The sequence below is a fragment of the Oncorhynchus keta genome, chromosome 23 (genome assembly GCF_023373465.1).
Source record: "Oncorhynchus keta strain PuntledgeMale-10-30-2019 chromosome 23, Oket_V2, whole genome shotgun sequence".
In the NCBI taxonomy this organism is placed as follows: domain Eukaryota; kingdom Metazoa; phylum Chordata; class Actinopteri; order Salmoniformes; family Salmonidae; genus Oncorhynchus; species Oncorhynchus keta.
The window spans coordinates 27,581,525-27,598,433 of record NC_068443.1 but is presented as its reverse complement, the minus strand read 5'-3'; the positions used below and the strand labels follow the sequence as shown (position 1 = coordinate 27,598,433).

Below are 16,909 nucleotides of genomic sequence, written 5' to 3'. Positions count from 1 at the left end.
CCACTGCTGCCTGATACACCCCAGCCTAGGCTAGGCCAGAGCAACTATCACCTCCTGGGACACATTGTAATAGAGGCATGGAGTATAAATACTGACGATAGTAAGCAGTTTGATAATGCCCTTTTAATGTGTTTGATTTAACAATAAAATGTTAATCCCAGCACTTTATCCAGCCCGTATGTAGAGCAGATATATATTTTACAATGTATGAGCACGTACCTGTATATCCTCACCATGTAACCATAGCCTGACGTGATACACAAACCCATGTCAACGCTTTGATTGGATTGAACCTTCTAAACAGAGGTACGGTGTAGGTGTCCCTTAGACAGCCAATGGGGCCACTAAAGATGTTGTATGGAGGCAGAGGATAAGAGAGACCAGGGAATCCCTGAAGGTGTCAGCAACAGCAGTGCGGCCCACAATAGGCAGATAAAGATCAGTATCAGTCCATGTCTGCACTCATCAGCTGCAGGGTAGTGGCTACACAGTCAGGGCCTGAGGCTGCTATGGTGGGGGAGAAGTACCTCCACTATCAAATCAACTGTAAGAGTCACGACTTCCACCAAAGTTGTTCCCTCTCCTTGTTCGGGCGGCGTTCGCGGTCAACGTCACCGGCTTTCTAGCCTCCACCTATCCATGTTTCATTTTTCCTTTTTTGTCTGTTCACACACGTGGCTCCTATCTCATAATTATGTTCCTTATTTAACCCTCTGGTTTCCCTTTGTGTTTTGTGCACGATTGTCTTTCTTTTATTCCGGTGTGTCGGATTTTGAGTCCTGTTTTGTCCTTGTTTGGAACGGGATTTTTGTTACGTTTTTTGGATTAAGTAAATCAGTGTTTGTTACTCTTACCGGTGTCCTGCGCCGGACTCCTACGCTATCTTCTAGATAGACTCTGACAGTATGTAAGTCTGGTCAAACTGCATACTTTCCCTCCTGCAGTAAAGGTCTTATATACTGTAACTAAGCTACAGTAACCATGTAATGTATGTTATATTTGAGCTGTAGTTTTGAGGGAAGCCACTGCCTTGGTCCTCTAACCACTGCCCTGTTAACATAACCTCCATTTTAGTGTCAAAAGCCGAATACGAAGGATTTCTTTAAAAACAAAAGTTTTATATGTAAGACTAACTTAGAGCCTGACCCTTAATTTACACACCTCAGCCTGTAAGCCTCCAGCCTTATCTTACATCACAACATACCAAAATATATCATTAAGAGACTCCATTAACATGGCTATGGGCCAGAGAGAAATTACTCGGCATCATAAAGACAAGCAATCTCAGAAAGGTTCAATATCAAGGGGAAACATTCACACTCTGACTAAAACTGACTGTGCATACATATTTGGTACCACTTAGGCCCAATTCCCTGATAACATTAACTGCATCACTGTGTAATCAGTTTACTTAATAAGGAAGAATAAGAATACTTTATCCTTACAAGTCATAAATGTGCCTTCTGTGGTACCAAACCCCTCCCATACACATAAGGGTGAAGAGGCTGCAGCAGAGGGAGAAAGGCATAAACATGGACATTGTCTATGTGCTCTCCATAGTAATAAATGATACTTTATAGACAAAGTCAAACAGCAGTACCAGAGCGAGTTGGAGGAGCATGTTGATACAGTACATTTCCCAGCAACCTGAACCATCCCTTTGCCCATTAGCCTCAAGCCGTAACCATGTACTGTAGGTTCTACAGCTGCAACATCGAGAGCATCCTGACTGTTGCATCACTGCCTTGTATGGCAACTGCTCGGCCTCCGTCTGCAAGGCACTACAGAGGGTAGTGCGTACGGCCCAGTACATCACTGGGGCCAAGCTTCCTGCCATCAAGGACCTCTATACCAGGCGGTGTCAGAGGAAGGCCTTAAAAATGGTCAAAGACTCCAGCCACCCTAGTCATAGATGGTTCTCTCTGCTACCGCATGGAAAGCGGTACCGGAGCGCCAGGTCTAGTTCCAAGAGGCTTCTAAACAGCTTCTACCCCCAAGCCATAAGACTCCTGAACATCTAATCAAATGGCTACCCAGACTATTTACATTGCCCCCCCCACCCTTTTATGCCGCTGCTACTCTCTGTTTTTATCTATGCATAGTCACTTAAATAACTCTACCTATATGTACATATTACCTCAATTACCTCGATGTAATGTGCTCCCTCACATTGACTCTGTACCGGTACCCCCTGTATATAATCTCGCTTATTGTTATTTTACTGCTGCTCTTTAATTACTTATTCCTTTTATTTCTTATTCTTTTTCGTATTTTTTTAAATGCATTGTTGGTAAGGGGCTTGTATGTAAGTAAGCATTTCACCTGTTCTATTCGGTGCATGCAACTAATAAAAATTTGATTTGATTTGAAGTACAGCAGCTCAGCTTGAATGTCCACCAAGACAAACCTTGCAATGTCGTCTCAAGACAGTACGTATTATTCTGCATGGAATTCTGTGACACTCCATTTAGTATGATATGTTACATTACGTTACATTATGAATGGAATAGCGGTCGTTAGAGGATGTATAGTGTCATACGTCTTACTCGGTTGTGCAATAGCATACGAATTGGATGTTGTAACTTATCATACGTCTGGGAGGACGTATAGTGTTGTATGTCTTTATCTGAGATAAAGACCACTTGTTGCATTGTAATAACAAAGGAGAACTAACTGTGTACAGAAGCCTTGAAGCTCAAGGCAAAAACTAAAACAACTAAGTACACTCTTGGAATTATCTTTTTTTTAATATATATTTTATTATATTCTTTATTATATAAATTATATTCTTTATTTAACTAGGCAAGCCAGTTAAGAACAAATTCTTATTTACAATGACAGCCTACCCCGGCCAAACCCTCCCCTAACCCTGACGATGCTGGGCCAATTATATAGTATCTCGTTAGAACGACTTATAAGTTGTTTGAATGACTTATCTCATTTGAAGGACTTAATTGTTATTTTGTGTAATTAGTCCTCATTTGTTATGCAGCTTGTCAGACAGTGTAATGGTTGCTGCAGCCATTCATTAATGGATTCCATCCATTGATATGATTATTCATTGACAGCTCTTTGATAGCCTTAAAGCAGGGCTGCTTTTGAATGCCAGAGTATATAAGTGGGCGAGTGTGGAGCGAGGAGCAGAGCATAATTCGAGCAGATTTTTAAAATGGTGTCATCCTGGTACCGCTCTGCCACAAGCTCTGGGCATGCTCTGCCTAGCATTCTTTTCATTTCCTTTATCACTATTTGTTTAATTATGGCTATTTGGTTGCAATTTCTTACCCTACCTCACCCACAGTAACCTAAATCTAGTTTATATTCTACTTTATAACATTAGGATATTTAGTTTTTATTTTGAGGGACTTCAAATGTATTAATGGATGTTTTAGATTAGCAATACATAGGCTACTGTAAAATGTACTTGAGTATTTCTTGAAATAGAAACACCATAATATAAAATAATTTAATTAAGCTCAAATATCTTAAATTGTAAATAATAAAGGGCAGTATCAGCTTCTTTTCATAAATGAAAGGGAATAAATTATCTCAAACTGCAGCAGTCAAATGATTTGTGCACATAAGCAAGCACCAACAAGCTTCACATGTACGTTGAGCATTGGAAATGCGCTCGACAAATTAAATCACATTATTATTAAAAGACTGAAAATACACTTGCAAAAACTTAATAAGATAAAGAAATATTAGTAGGAATATAGCGATAATATTTTTTTTTTAAATCTAAAATTAGAAAAGACATTGAGATGAAGCTGTCTGTGAGTAGATGCTATTTCTCAAAGATTTTGATATTTTTTATAGTGTCTATTGTGCTTTTTTTATTTGATTGGAGAAAGAAAACAAGTAGGACCTCAGGTCATGTCTCAATATTGCCATCTGCAGGACTCTATTAGTACTATATTAGATTTAAGTAGGAGTCTAGTAAGATAGCCCCACATAGTCAAAGGCCTACACAGTCAAAGGTCCTTGATTGTGAGCTAGAATTACATTTTGAATTAAATGTGTGCAACACAAGAGGTAAGCAAATGTAGGGATGTAACATGATATCATAAAGGAATCGCTTAGACCGCCCTTAGCAATAGGACTAGTTATCGCAGGAGTGTAAGCTAAGGGTCAGGCAGATTGACAGACAAGACTCGGAGGTGAGACCACGAGACCAAAGCTGGCTGCCTCAACTCACCTGCCTGGCTGCTGCACAGTACTGTTATCACCACTGTCAGTACTGTGAGGGCATGCAGGATGCTGGGTGCTTTGGGAAGCTGATAGACTGGATAAGAATCATGGCTCCCATAGCAGGAGTTCAACTCTTATTATAGCCTAGGCCAGTGTTTTCCAACTCCAGTCCTCAAGTTCCCCCAACAGCACAACTTTTTGTTGTACCCCCCGGGACAAGCACACCTGATTCAACTGATCATCAAGCCCTCTGGTGAGTGTGTCCCGGACAACAGCAAGAATGGGTGCTGTCGGGGGTCGTCGAGGACTGGAGTGGGGAAACACTGACCTAGGCGGTATTATGAGATAGGAGTTCATTCTCGCTGACACTTCAATTGTTTGTTCTATAGAATAAATCCATGTAATATTGATGTTTTTATGTTTTCTGTATAGAATAGGCCACATAAGGCTATATTACACTGTATGTATCTTGTTGGATTGTGCAAACGATTGATCTAATTTAAACGTTTATTTTAAAGGAGACATATTCTGCCTTTGACACTTAAATGGAGGTTGTGTTAACAGGGCAGTGGTTAGAAGACCAAGGCAGTGGCTTCCCTCAACACTACAGCTCAAATAATAACATACATTACGTTGTTACTGTAGCTTAGTTACAGTATATAAGACCTTTACTGCAGGGGGGTAAGAATGCAGTTTGACCAGACTCACATACAGTTGATTTGATAGTGGAGGTACTTCTCCCCCACCATAGCAGCCCCAGGCCCTGACTGTGTAGCCACTACCCTGCAGCTGATGAGTGCAGACATGGACTGATCCTGATCTTTATCTGCCTATCGTGGGCCGCACTGCTGTTGCTGACACCTTCAGGGATCCCCTGGTCTACATACGGTCTGGATAAAGTGCTGGGATGAACATTTTATTTTTTAAATCAAACACATAAAAAGGGCATTATCAAACAGCCTACTTTCATCAGCATTTATACTCCATGCCTCTATTACAATGTGTCCCAGGAGGTGATAGTTGCTCTGGCCTAGCCTAGGCTGGGGTGTATCAGGCAGCAGTGGTGAGTTATTGTAGTGTTGATGGGGGAAGTGCTCTCTGGTGTGATAGTCTTTACTGCTACTCAGCTTCTTTGCCAGAACCAGAGCCAGGTACTGTAAGCCTGGCCAGGACTACCTTGCCCCTCTCTCTGTCTACAGACCTGACCCAGGCAGCTGGTGACGTGGAGACAAGGCAGGCAGGGCATCCCGTCTTCCCCTGCCTGCCATCCAGAATACACCTCGTCAGCCAGCTATGAAAATACAGGGAAGAGCCAAAAGAGTCATACTACTAACATGCTAGCGAAGCCACTGACCACTACTGGAGATCGTTTTTCCCCCTTGCATACGGGAGAATTTTGGTGGTTAGGGGATCTAGAATGACAAAGGTTAGGTGAATTTAGAAAGCAGGTTAGGTGAATTGGGTTAAGTTTAGAATTGTCACGCCTGCTCCCACTCCCCCTCCCTGGCGTTCGAAGGCGCCAGGCTCCCCAGCATTAAGCACTCCTGCCACCATCATTATGCACACCTGCCTTCCCCCGTCACACGCATCAGCGATTATTGGACTCACCTGGACTCAATCACCTGTGTCATTACCTCCCCTATATCTGTCTGTTCCCAAGCTCTGTTCCCCACTTCAGGATACATTTTCATATGTTGTTGTGTTACCTGTGTGCTGATGCCGTTCCTGTCTTGTTCAATGTTTATCCTTATTAATTGTTGACTCCCCGTACCTGCTTCTCTACTCCAGCGTCTGTCTTCACAAGAATAATGGTTAGGGGAAGAGTTAGCTAAAATGCTACAGAGACGACAGAGACGAGACTCGAATACGCAACCTGTTGATTGCTAGATTCCGATTTCGCCCACCATTCCACCTTGATGATCCCCCCTATTTTATTTCTGTCTGAAGTCATGACTGGGAAATACGTTTTGAACTTTCATCCAACTCGGACAAAATTTGCCCACGGAGGACCGCTGCTGTGCTCACCTGTTCAAGTGAGCACAGCACAACAAGGTGAGTCCAAACGTGTCCTGTATGCTGCTGCATAAATGATGTGAGATGCCAGGGAGATATGTATACTGTAGCTAAGAAAGTAATGCTAAGTGTATGTGTCGTAAGCTGTTAGTGCCTCACCCTAATAATTTGGTCCTTTTCCCCCTCATAATTTCGCCTACTGTTCTGACTTGGTGGTGCATGTGCACATGTAACCTATTACCTGTTTTTGAGAAATGTAATCATCAAATATTGTAAGAACTTTCATTGTCTGCTTATAGGCCCCTTTTATTTATCCTACAGTTCTGACTTGGTGTACAGGGAGAACACTGTAAGAACGGCCCATATTCTGAATTCTGTCGCTATACATTTTAAAAGTGATGAACTAATAGTTATATTGACTACGCCCATCCTAGCTCGCTCATTAATGTCTTAATCGAAATTATGGATTGCCTCTAATCCGCTTGTCGTCACCTTATGCCATATTTTTATTTAAGCAAGTCAGCCATATCAGCTATGTTTTTAAAAATGCAGTAAATCGGCTGAATGAACTGTTTCACTGCCAGACAAGGCTCTGCTGATGGCCAGGTGTAGCTGTGGTATAGTGCATTTAATGCATTGTTTAGTGTTGTGTTGTGGCTTTGCTGGCATGCATCCCACATATTTATTTTTTCTCACCAAGAGTTACATGCTAAAATTGCCAATGGGTATCATACGTCTTGGAGGTGCACAGAAATATGTTAAGTATGTTTCGACTCTGAAGTCAGGCTGAACCATACCTTTGATGTCATTAACAGGGCAGGCCCTCTTTTGGCAGCCAAGCTGAAACTCAGACACTCAACTCAGATTATTAAGTGCAGACAGGATAGGCGAGGAAGCTGTATTCGCACGAGGACCAGGGGGTTATTAAAGAGTTAACAGAGTTCCAAGGTCTTGGCTGAGATGGCAACGGGCGGCCCTTGTGTTTCTATAGTCATCATAGCGCGTCGCTCCACACTTTGCAAGAAAAAGCCTCTCCCATTTCATCGTATTGGTATCTGAAGCTGTAGTCCTGCACTAGTACTGTCCATTCTGAAGACATACGTCGTGCCATTTCACTTTGCAAAAGCATTCCATGTCCTAGGAGGAAATACTGCTTTTATTTTTTTATTTACATATATTTTCACATCCCTCCTTTTTGCATCAACAGGGGAGGTGAAAACGTGGGGAAATCCCTTGTTTTCTGTTCCATTTGTGTGGCCTACAAACTCTTGATTCAGAGGTAAAGTAGATGCGACCACAAAGTAGCCCCCTGTTGCCGTGCGTTACATAGTTAAAGATCTGAGGTTAACTGATGGAGACATGCAGGCTAACGGAAGGGGACCTGGCTGGTCCCCTAGCGGCAGGCATGAGAGGAAATGCCTCTGTTCTGGAGACCATTAGTCCCTGGCCCATTAGGAGCGCATGAACTACTACAGGCAAGAACATGATCATCCAACACTTCCTCCACCTCCTCAGTCATCAAACAGATCCGTCAGGAGGCTAGGAGAGTTAACCCTGTTCACTGGCCATGAGGAGTGATTGGCGCTGTAACATTAATATGCGCATAGTGACACACGTTTTACGGTCATTCTTAGTACGCGAAAGGTGATTGGCCTGTATGTAGGACTTGGTTGACTATGCCCAGTACTGTTGAGACACCATATCTGAATTGCCCTCAATTCCTCTGTGTACATCTGTGTACAGTACATCTGTGTACACTCCTCGATCCATTGCCCCCAAAACACATAGTCATGCGATATTCTGTTCAAACAGAGACAAAACTTTTTGTTAGAGGTACTTTGGATTGATACAGAGATTGGATTTTCCCGAGTATATAGCAACCATTCAAATAGCACAAACCGTGGCCTACCACAAAATATTCTAACAATACACATTACATACATTTTATTTCGTAAATATTTTCTTAACTGCATTGTTGGTTAAGGGCTTGTAAGTAAGCATTTCACTGTATTGACAAATACAATTTGATCTGATTTTGATTTGATTGGAAAGGTAGATGGAGCACCTGGTATGAGCCCCTTTGACAGAGACAGATAGAACGAGAGAGACACAGACAGTGCAACAGTGGGGTTGGGTTGCTTATGTATTCTCCTGTGATATCTTTGGAGATCTACCTGTATGGTGTAGAGAGCACATGAATCACAGGTAGGCCTATGTCATCGATGCCAGCCCATGAAAGAGTGCCTTTCACATACATTAACTGAATTAGAATGTAGAATAAATAGGAGTTAGCATTGTGTACTTGCAAGGTTGGAGTCAAGCCAGCTTTATGGCAGTTCTTTCGATCTCTGTATTTGGCACAATGCTGAGGTGTGGTTCTCTTTGATGACTGATAAGAGGATGGGCACTAAATGCATATACCATTAGTCATTTAATAGTTAGTATTAATACATGTATATACATGCACTGGATTACGTGAATGTTTAAGAGTCCGACAGTCCTTGTTTCATAAGAAAAGCAGCCAGGTTCACGTGGTTGATTATGAACAGACAATCCCACAGCCTGGTACTGTGTATGGGGATTCTCCTCTTGTGATTTTATAATATAATAATAATATAATATATGCCATTTAGCAGACGCTTTTATCCAAAGCGACTTACAGTCATGTGTGCATACATTCTACGTATGGGTGGTCCCGGGAATCGAACCCACTACCCTGGCGTTACAAGCGCCAGGCTCTACCAACTGAGCTACAGAAGGACCATTTTATTGATTGTCAGTTCATTAACTGCTGCAGCCATTAATGCATAAACAATTAAGGTCACACTTGCACAGAAAACAATTGTGGAATTTTTCGCTCGCTTGCTTTCATCTCATCGACACGATGATGACTCACTCTAAGGAAACCTACATTTACATTTACATTTAAGTCATTTAGCAGACGCTCTTATCCAGAGCGACTTACTAAACTGTCTTCTAAGGTCCCCGCCCTTAATGTTCAGCACCCATACGCACCTCTACATTAACGTCCTCTTATTGGTTGGCCAGGTGGCAGATAACCACAGTGCAGAGGTTGGAGAGGAGGGTGGAGCTCGCCATGAGTCATTAACTCCTAAGCCACTCTCACAAACTGGTTCCCCTGATATCTCCAGATCAGTCATTTCTATGAGGATAGATTGACAGTTGTATCTTCTGTCAACAAAATTAAGCAGAAATGAAAATGCCCTTTTTCAAAATCTAACGTTAAGTTTTCATACAGTTTTTGTTAATGATAGCACTATTGCTTAAGTAGCCTACCAATCAATGAATCTATTGACCAGGTAAAGCAATTCAACAGTCTATTCCATATCAGTGCATATCGTGCGCCCAACCTACACCAACCAGAAGGGAGAAAGCATGACTACTACAACATGCACTGGTTCACAGCTGTGCAAACCTGCCACAATCAGCCTCTGAATCACCACTTCATTCCCCCCTCGGCAAACTGAACTTGGACTGTAAATAGAAGATTAAGAAACTCAACACTTATTCACACATTAGAACATCAATCACCTGAGAACTGTGGTCCAGACTGACTGGGGTAGATTGTAATGCTTTTTCAGTTACCCCATTCCTCATATGGGCCTCTTACTGAAGCGAGATCAGAAAGCTGTTTGCCAATGCAACTTCAGTGATAAGACAATCTCTTTCAAACTTTACTAGAGATACATTTGCAAATGTTTAAGTTATTTTTGATTATCACAATTGATTATTCAATGTTGACTGTAAAGACACATGACTTTTACAGATGCACGATTGAGAGCATCCTGTCGGGCCTGGTACAGCAACTGCACTGCCCACAACCACTGGGCTCTCCAGAGGGTGGTGCGGTCTGCACAACGCATCACCGGGGGCAAACTACCTGCCATCCAGGACACCTACAGCACCCGATGTCACAGGAAGGCCAAAAATATCATCAAGGACAGCAACCACCCGAGCTACTGCCTGTTCACCCCACTACCATTCAGAAAGCGAGGTCAGTACAGGTGCATCAAAGCTGGGACCGAGAGACTGAAAAACAGCTTCTATCTCAAGGCCATCAGACTGTTTAACAGCAATCACTAACACTGAGAGGCTGCTGCCTACATCCAGACTTGAAATCATTGGCCACTGTAATAAATGGAACACTAGTCACTTTAATAATGCCACTTTAATAACGTTTACATATCTTAAATTACTCATCTCATATGTATATACTGTATTCTATACTATCTATTACATCTTAGCCTATGCCGCTCGGTCATTTCTCATCCATATACAGTGGGGCAAAAAAGTATTTAGTCAGCCACCAATTGTGCAAGTTCTCCCACTTAAAAAGATGAGAGAGGCCTGTAATTTTCATCATAGGTACACTTCAACTATGACAGACAAAATGAGAAGAAAACAATCCAGAATATCACATGAATTTATTTGCAAATTATGGTGGAAAATAAGTATTTGGTCACCTACAAACAAGCAAGATTTCTGGCTCTCACCTACCTGTAAATTCTTCTTTAAGAGGCTCCTCTGTCCTCCACTCGTTACCTGTATTAATGGCACCTGTTTGAACTTGTTATCAGTATAAAATACACCTGTCCACAACCTCAAACAGTCACACTCCAAACTCCACTATGGCCAAGACCAAAGAGCTGTCAAAGGACACCAGAAACAAAATTGTAGACCTGCACCAGGCTGGGAAGACTGAATCTGCAATAGGTAAGCAGCTTGGTTTGAAGAAATCAACTGTGGGAGCAATTATTAGGAAATGGAAGACATACAAGACCACTGATAATCTCCCTCGATCTGGGGCTCCACGCAAGATCTCACCCTGTGGGGTCAAAATGATCACAAGAATGGTGAGCAAAAATCCCAGAACCACACGGGGGGACCTAGTGAATGACCTGCAGAGAGCTGGGACCAAAGTAACAAAGCCTACCATCAGTAACACACTACGCCGCCAGGGACTCAAATCCTGCAGTGCCAAATGTGTCCCCCTGCTTAAGCCAGTACATGTCCAGGCCCGTCTGAAGTTTGCTAGAGAGCATTTGGATGATCCAGAAGAAGATTGGGAGAATGTCATATGGTCAGATGAAACCAAAATATAACTTTTTGGTAAAAACTCAACTCGTCATGTTTGGAGGACAAAGAATGCTGAGTTGCATCCAAAGAACACCATACCTACTGTGAAGCATGGGGGTGGAAACATCATACTTTGGGGCTGTTTTTCTGCAAAGGGACCAGGACGACTGATCCGTGTAAAGGAAAGAATGAATGGGGCCATGTATCGTGAGATTGAGGGAAAACCTCCTTCCATCAGCAAGGGCATTGAAGATGAAACGTGGCTGGGTCTTTCAGCATGACAATGATCCCAAACACACAGCCCGGGCAATGAAGGAGTGGCTTCGTAAGAAGCATTTCAAGGTCCTGGAGTGGCCTAGCCAGTCTCCAGATCTCAACGGCATAGAAGGCACTGTACGTCACATCATCACATCATCACACCATACAGAGTGTACAGTTACAACAAATCACCTGGTCTTACATAATGGGCTGTGACCAGAGGAAGAACCAATTAAATAATATTAAATTGGCCCAGGATGTAGTTATTATGCAATTTCCAATCTAATCTGCAGTAACAAACATCAACATTGATTGATAGAAGTGGGCGTTTCTCCTTTCAGACTGATAGTTTTGGACTACACTGTACTGTAAACCTTTGCACTCAAGACATACAGTAGATGAAACCTGATTATTAGCAACCCTAACGTATACACAATAAAAACATAGAGACAGATATGCTCTAAATCTGACAAAAGTTTGCACCATCTAATTGGCTAAGCCACTGATCTGGCATTAGACAAGTGACTCGCAGTTTGAAAAATACTGACTATGGTAGTTTTAGTCCTAACCCTAGCTTCATGTCCACATTCCAGCTCAACCCTAACCCTAGCTATAACCCTAACCCTAGCTATGACCCTAGCTATAACCCTAGCTATGACCCTAACCCTGGCTATGACCCTAACCCTAGCTATAACCCTGGCTATGACCCTAACCCTGGCTATGACCCTAACCCTGGCTATGACCCTAACCCTAGCTATGACCCTAACCCTAGATTCATGTCCATACGTGTCAAAAATAACAGAAAAGCCGCACACTGAATATGCTCCAATTACCACCTTTATTGACAATGTTTCTATCCACGAGGATCTTCCTCAGGTCAAACAGTGAGTGCTCACATCCCCACATGACGCATGGTGGGTGTGGAAACAATTTGTAACAATTAATTTTCCCAGCACCTTAGGATGTGCGTATGACACACAAACTTTTCTACACCCTGGCTCAACCCAAACCCTAGACATAACCCTAACCCTAGCTTCATGTCCACATCCTGGTTCAACCGGAAATCTTTACAGAAATAGTTACATAGTAATAAGCACACTGTCATGTAAAGGTTGACCCAATGTGCTTTGTGAGTTGGAATTACTCTCTATTGACAGAAATTGTAATGACATGTTATCGCCATGTTACTCATTTACTTGACTCCCTTACCGAGTTCGGCAAACAAGTCAAGCTATATTTGGTGCACGACAGCTTGTGTGTGCGTGTGCATACTTAGTAGTGAATACTGTAAGTTTGAGAAGGAGAGAAAGGAGGAAGAAGAAAGAATGAGAGAGCAAGAGGGCCAGGAGGAATATAGCGTCTCTCCAGAGTGGCTGGGGCATGGGCCACGGCACGTATCAGAAGGCCTCCTGGGACACTACAAAACAACGAGCTGCTTCCAAAATCAAGAGGAAATTCAAGGTTTCGCTATTGCACAACTTCAAAGCACTGAGATGGGATGGCAATTTACATTGGTGATTTTCTATTTAGATGCCATTGCAACAGTGGCACCATTGTATCTAATATCTAAGAGTCTCTCTCTCTCTCTCTGCAAAATTCTAACATTTATTCTTCCTGTCGCCACTGACCCTTGAAAGTTATATTCAGCTCGGCAAAGAATGGTACATAATACACGCATGCCTGACAAATGACTATACACATCAAAATGAAAACGATACAAACAGTGTGTATGAATCAGAGATTCTGATAAGTACATTTGTTTGCGTTAAGCTTTGATATCCATCTGTGGTTCTTTTTCAACATAGGCCTCATGTTTTTTTTTGTCCTGCTGTTCTCTCTCTCTCTTTCTCGCTCTCACTCTCTCTGCACGGTTCTATGTGTGTGGATTCCGTCAGAAGGAGTCTCGGTGGCGGCTGCAGTGGATACCATTCTGTCATTATTGCCCCTGACTTATCCAATATCTCATAAACAACATGATGGTGATAAGAACCTGCAGACGTGACGACACGTCCCCAGGGACAAAACATAATAAATCATTTCTAACAAACTGCCGACATTACTCTTGCATCTCGCTGTCACTGTCATTCAATTTGTGGATGGGACATACCTGCCAACATCAGGCGATAAGGACATCTAGGAATATGAGGAGGGGATAAAGAACATAGTGAGTTTGACTGGTCCCACATGGCTCAGTTGGTAGAGCATGTTCCTGTGTGGCTCAGTTGGTAGAGCATGTTCCTGTGTGGCTCAGTTGGTAGAGCATGTTCCTGTGTGGCTCAGTTGGTAGAGCATGGTCCTGTGTGGCTCTGTTGGTAGAGCATGGTCCTGTGTGGCTCTGTTGGTAGAGCATGGTCCTGTGTGGCTCAGTTGGTAGAGCATGGTCCTGTGTGGCTCAGTTGGTAGAGCATGGTCCTGTGTGGCTCAGTTGGGAGAGCATGGTCCTGTGTGGCTGTTGGTAGAGCATGGTCCTGTGTGGCTCAGTTGGTAGAGCATGGTCTTGTGTGGCTCAGTTGGTAGAGCATGGTCCTGTGTGGCTCAGTTGGTAGAGCATGGTCCTGTGTGGCTGTTGGTAGAGCATGGTCCTGTGTGGCTGTTGGTAGGTAGAGCATGGTCCTGTGTGGCTCAGTTGGTAGAGCATGGTCTGTGTGGCTCATGGTCCTGTGTGGCTCAGTTGGTAGAGCATGGTCCTGTGTGGCTCAGTTGGTAGAGCATGGTCCTGTGTGGCTCAGTTGGTAGAGCATGGTCCTGTGTGGCTGTTGGTAGAGCATGGTCTTGTGTGGCTGTTGGTAGAGCATGGTCTTGTGTGGCTCAGTTGGTAGAGCATGGTCCTGTGTGGCTGTTGGTAGAGCATGGTCCTGTGTGGCTCAGTTGGTAGAGCATGGTCCTGTGTGGCTGTTGGTAGAGCATGGTCCTGTGTGGCTGTTGGTAGAGCATGGTCCTGTGTGGCTGTTGGTAGAGCATGGTCTTGTGTGGCTGTAGGTAGAGCATGGTCCTGTGTGGCTCAGTTGGTAGAGCATGGTCTTGTGTGGCTCAGTTGGTAGAGCATGGTCTTGTGTGGCTCAGTTGGTAGAGCATGGTCCTGTGTGGCTCAGTTGGTAGAGCATGGTCCTGTGTGGCTCCGTTGGTAGAGCATGGTCCTGTGTGGCTCAGTTGGTAGAGCATGGTCCTGTGTGGCTCAGTTGGTAGAGCATGGTCCTGTGTGGCTCAGTTGGTAGAGCATGTTCCTGTGTGGCTCAGTTGGTAGAGCATTGTCTTGTGTGGCTCAGTTGGTAGAGCATTGTCTTGTGTGGCTCAGTTGGTAGAGCATGGTCCTGTGTGGCTGTTGGTAGAGCATGGTCCTGTGTGGCTCAGTTGGTAGGTAGAGCATGGTCCTGTGTGGCTGTTGGTAGAGCATGGTCTTGTGTGGCTGTTGGTAGAGCATGGTCCTGTGTGGCTGTTGGTAGAGCATGGTCTTGTGTGGCTCAGTTGGTAGAGCATGGTCCTGTGTGGCTGTTGGTAGAGCATGGTCTTGTGTGGCTGTTGGTAGAGCATGGTCTTGTGTGGCTCAGTTGGTAGAGCATGGTCCTGTGTGGCTGTTGGTAGAGCATGGTCCTGTGTGGCTAGAGCATGGTCTTGTTGGGTTGGTAGAGCATGGTCCTGTGTGGCTGTTGGTAGAGCATGGTCCTGTGTGGCTCAGTTGGTAGAGCATGGTCCTGTGTGGCTGTTGGTAGAGCATGGTCTTGTGTGGCTGTTGGTAGAGCATGGTCCTGTGTGGCTGTTGGTAGAGCATGGTCTTGTGTGGCTCAGTTGGTAGAGCATGGTCCTGTGTGGCTGTTGGTAGAGCATGGTCCTGTGTGGCTGTTGGTAGAGCATGGTCCTGTGTGGCTGTTGGTAGAGCATGGTCCTGTGTGGCTCAGTTGGTAGAGCATGGTCCTGTGTGGCTGTTGGTAGAGCATGGTCCTGTGTGGCTCAGTTGGTAGGTAGAGCATGGTCCTGTGTGGCTGTTGGTAGAGCATGGTCCTGTGTGGCTCAGTTGGTAGAGCATGGTCCTGTGTGGCTCAGTTGGTAGAGCATGGTCCTGTGTGGCTCAGTTGGTAGAGCATGGTCCTGTGTGGCTCAGTTGGTAGAGCATGGTCCTGTGTGGCTCAGTTGGTAGAGCATGGTCCTGTGTGGCTCAGTTGGTAGAGCATGGTCCTGTGTGGCTCAGTTGGTAGAGCATGGTCCTGTGTGGCTCAGTTGGTAGAGCATGGTCCTGTGTGGCTCAGTTGGTAGAGCATGGTCCTGTGTGGCTCAGTTGGTAGAGCATGGTCCTGTGTGGCTCAGTTGGTAGAGCATGGTCCTGTGTGGCTCAGTTGGTAGAGCATGGTCCTGTGTGGCTCAGTTGGTAGAGCATGGTCCTGTGTTCAGTTGGTAGAGCATGGTCCTGTGTGGCTCAGTTGGTAGAGCATGTTCTTTTTCCATCTAGAGCATGGTCCGTAATATTGCAAAAATCAGAAACTTTCTGTCCAAAAATGATGCAGAAAAATTAATCCATGCTTTTGTCACTTCTAGGTTAGACTACTGCAATGCTCTACTTTCCGGCTACCCGGATAAAGCACTAAATAAACTTCAGTTAGTGCTAAATACGGCTGCTAGAATCCTGACGAGAACCAAAAAATGTGATCATATTACTCCAGTGCTAGCCTCTCTACACTGGCTTCCTGTCAAAGCAAGGGCTGATTTCAAGGATTTACTGCTAACCTACAAAGCATTACATGGGCTTGCTCCTACCTATCTCTCTGATTTGGTCCTGCCGTACATACCTACACGTACGCTACGGTCACAAGACGCAAGCCTCCTAATTGTCCCTAGAATTTCTAAGCAAACACCTGGAGGCAGGGCTTTCTCCTATAGAGCTCCATTTTTATGGAACGGTCTGCCTACCCATGTCAGAGACGCAAACTCGGTCTCAACCTTTAAGTCTTTACTGAAGACTCATCTCTTCAGTGGGTCATATGATTGAGTGTAGTCTGGCCCAGGAGTGGGAAGGTGAACGGAAAGGCTCTGGAGCAACGAACCGCCCTTGCTGTCTCTGCCTGGCCGGTTCCCCTCTTTCCACTGGGATTCTCTGCCTCTAACCCTATTACAGGGGCTGAGTCACTGGCTTACTGGGGCTCTCTCATGCCGTCCCTGCAGGGGGTGCGTCACCTGAGTGGGTTGATTCACTGTTGTGGTCATCCTGTCTGGGTTGGCGCCCCCCTTGGGTTGTGCTGTGGCGGAGATCTTTGTGGGCTATACTCAGCCTTGTCTCAGGATGGTAAGTTGGTGGTTGAAGATATCCCTCTAGTGGTGTGGGGGCTGTGCTTTGGCAAAGTGGGTGGGGTTATATCCT

The 16,909-nt window shown here is 44.4% G+C and overlaps 1 long non-coding RNA gene and 1 pseudogene across 1 annotated transcript; one reads left to right on the top strand and one right to left on the bottom strand.

Moving 5' to 3' along the window:
- The window catches only part of LOC127911033 (general transcription factor II-I repeat domain-containing protein 2-like), a 236,247-nt pseudogene that overhangs the window by 140,596 nt on the left and 78,742 nt on the right, over positions 1-16,909 (bottom strand).
- Positions 13,976-15,154, top strand: LOC127911034 (uncharacterized). Its single transcript, XR_008077421.1, has 3 exons — positions 13,976-14,159; positions 14,296-14,484; positions 14,918-15,154. It is a non-coding gene; the product is annotated as an uncharacterized LOC127911034 (long non-coding RNA).